This window comes from Rana temporaria, chromosome 7 (assembly GCF_905171775.1).
Source record: "Rana temporaria chromosome 7, aRanTem1.1, whole genome shotgun sequence".
Lineage (NCBI taxonomy): Eukaryota > Metazoa > Chordata > Amphibia > Anura > Ranidae > Rana > Rana temporaria.
Genome location: NC_053495.1, coordinates 189,458,216 through 189,461,438, shown reverse-complemented (window position 1 = coordinate 189,461,438; position 3,223 = coordinate 189,458,216).

Below are 3,223 nucleotides of genomic sequence, written 5' to 3'. Positions count from 1 at the left end.
TGGCACTGGTATGTAGCACTGATGGGCACCAATAGGCGGCACTGATGGGTACTTATGGTGGCAGTGATGGGTACTTATGGGTGGCACTGATGGTCACTGATAGATGGGCACGGATGGGCACTGATAGGTGGCACTTATGGATGGCACTGGGTGGCATTGCTGGGCATCACAGATTTAAGGTGTTTCACAACGGTGCCAATTAGTGCCCATTTGTGGGCACTGATTGGCACATATTTGGCATAAATTTGCATATGTGGATGGCCATGGGGGATATACCTGGCCATCCACATGCTTGGGGCTTCCCTGGTGGTCCTGGCGGCTTCCCTGGTGGTCCAGTGTGGGCATCCGTGGGGGGGGGGGCTGCGCTGATAAACAATCAGCGCAAAACTTCCCTGTCAGGAGAGCTGCCGATCGGCTCTCCTCTACTCACGTCTGTCAGACACGAGTGAGGAAGAGCCGATCAACGGCTCTTTCTGTTTACATCGAGATCAGTCGTGAGGCTCCTTACCGAGATCGGAGATGCAGGGTGTCAGACTGACACCCCGCATCACCGTTCGCTGCGCTGAGCACCCCCAAGGGCGCGCGCCGGCATGTTATCCTGACCGGGCGGGAAGTGGTTAATAAAGCCTCATTCACACGGCCCCCCCCCCCCCCCACGACCTCAAAACACTTTGCCCCCATGTTGATGAGGACAAGGGCCTCTTCCCGACAACCCTGGTCGTTGGTTGCCGGGGTCTGCGGGCGGGGGCTTATCGGAGTCTGGAAGCCCCCTTTAACTTGGGGGCCCCCATATCCCAGCCCCCCATCCTATGTGAATGAGTATGGGGTACATGGAGAAGACCCGGAGAGGGGAGAAGAAGTTGACAGAGGCAGAAGACATCAGCGGAGGAGGTAGAAGAGCCAGAGAGGGGAGAAGAGATCAGAAGACACGCCGCAGATGTCTTAATAAATTACTTATTAAGGCAGCTGCGGCGTCTCTTCTGATCTCTTCTCCCCTCTCTGGCTCTTCTACCTCCTCCGCTGACGTCTTCTACCTCTGCTGACTTCTTCTCCCCTCTCCGGGTCTTCTCCACTCTCCGTTGATGTCTTCTAGCCCTCTCCAGTTCTTCTCGCTCTGTCAGTTGTCTTCTGCCTCTGCTGGGTCTTCTCTGCTATCTTCTCTCTTATTTGTTGGGTCTTCTCCGCTGCCTTCTCCCTCTGTTCTTCTGCCGATGTTGACTCCACGTTCTCCCGCTCTAATGTTGGTGCGCCATGTGCCACTACTTGGCATGGCCACTATTGGCATGGGGCAGGGTCGCCCCTTATGATGTCACTGCCCATCGTGCCCCGTGGGGTGACGTCATAATAGGTGTGGCCTCCAGATAATGTCACATGCCGACAGAGGCGGCTCTAGGCTTTTTGAGGCCTTAGGCAAAACTTGACATGGGGCCCCACTCACGCCCATGATGGGAAAAATAATTCAAGGACAAGACCCCTTTTCCCCACAACCCTGGCCGGTGGTTGTGGGGGTCTGCGGGCAGGGGGCTTATTGGAATCTAATAGCCCCTTTAACAAGGTGGCCTCCAGATCCCGCTCTTTAATAACTAAGGGGCGTGGGGCCACCTGGTGATGTCACCTGGTGAACCCGCCCCTTGTGATGTCATTGACTGAGGGCATGCTGGGTCATTGACGTCACAAGGGGTGGGGTCACCGATATTCACTGGTTGTTAGGGATGCTGGCGGCTCCGCTCTGCTGAGTCAGGGCTCTTAACGCTACCTGAGCACAGCAGCGTTGAGGTCCCCTGTCCCTCAAAACTTGGGGAAGTTAGGTGGCCGCGAGGCCCCTGTGAGTGCGAGGCCTTAGGCGACAGCCTAATTTGCCTAATTAAAGAGCCGCCCCATGCCAATATAAGTAGTGACACACCGCGAGCGGGGTTTATATATATATGAATAACAGTTCTTAATTCTATAGCAACTGGTGTGACGTCTGTGCAGCACTGTGGCACTGTATTATGTGTTTATAGCAGAAAGTGGATCAGAGTCATTGCAAACCTGTCCTCCATTCTCTCCTCCTTGTGCTCCCCTGCATACCACCTCGATCACGGGGGGGGAGGAAGGAACATAAGAACTACAGTAGAACTGTAGTTCCTTAAAGAGGAACTACAGTCTGCTCACATAATTTGTAATAAAAACATCTTTGCCATTTTGAAGCTTCCCTCCAACCATTTTGCCAAATATGCTGCAGAAATCTCCCTCCACTGAGTCTGGCTGCAGCCATTTTAACTGTGGGCAGCTGAAGCTGCTGCCTGTCCACTTCCTGGATTTACACACAGAGTCAAACCTCCAGCTCTGCAGCCCTGGAGCTTTCATTGGCCCTCTTATGACTCATCCCCCCTCCCTTCCTGGCAAACTGTCTCTTTTACGAGAGTGAGAGAGAGATAGAGCTGTACCTGATTTCATAAGCCTAGGCTAATGACCAGACAAGAAACATGAAGTGGGCTGTATAAGGGATTTACTGGCAGAAAAAAATGTTTTACTATCCAAAGTTAAAACAACAACAAGGGCAGAAGATTTAATAGATGGAAAGTTAAAAAATGACTGAAGGTCCACTTTAACCACTTGCCAACCAGCTCATGCAGATATATTGCGGCAGGTTGGCTCTCCTGCGCGAACCAAAGTACCTGGGCACCACATACTAGCTCATTATGAAACACTTACCTTAAAACGAGGTGAAGAGAACTTACCTGGTCCACGCCGAGCGAGATGTCATCTTGCTCTGGCGTGTCTTCCGGGTATCGCCGCTCCAGCGCTGTGATTGGCCCGGAGCGGCGATGATGTCACTCCCGCGCATGCCCGCGGGAAACTTCAATTCGGCAAGGTCCGGCGGCTGCCGGTCCTTTAGCCAAGGATCCCCGCTGTGCATGCGCTGCTGCAATCAGCGGCGCATTGCGGGGGGAATATCTCCTAAACCATACAGGTTTAGGAGATATTCTTTTAGGTAGATTCACAAAGAGTTAGGCTGGCTTATCAGTAGATAAGCCGACCTAACTCCGAATCTACGCCGCCGTATGTTTAAGCGTACGCTCAAACAGAGATACGCTTAAACAAAGCTATGATAGGACGGCTTGCGCCGTTCTATCTTAGCTTGCAATTTTTCGGATGGCCGCTAGGTGGCGCTTCCATTGCGGCCGGCGTAGATTATGTAAATGAGCTTGTACACCGATTCCCGAACGTACGCGAGCCC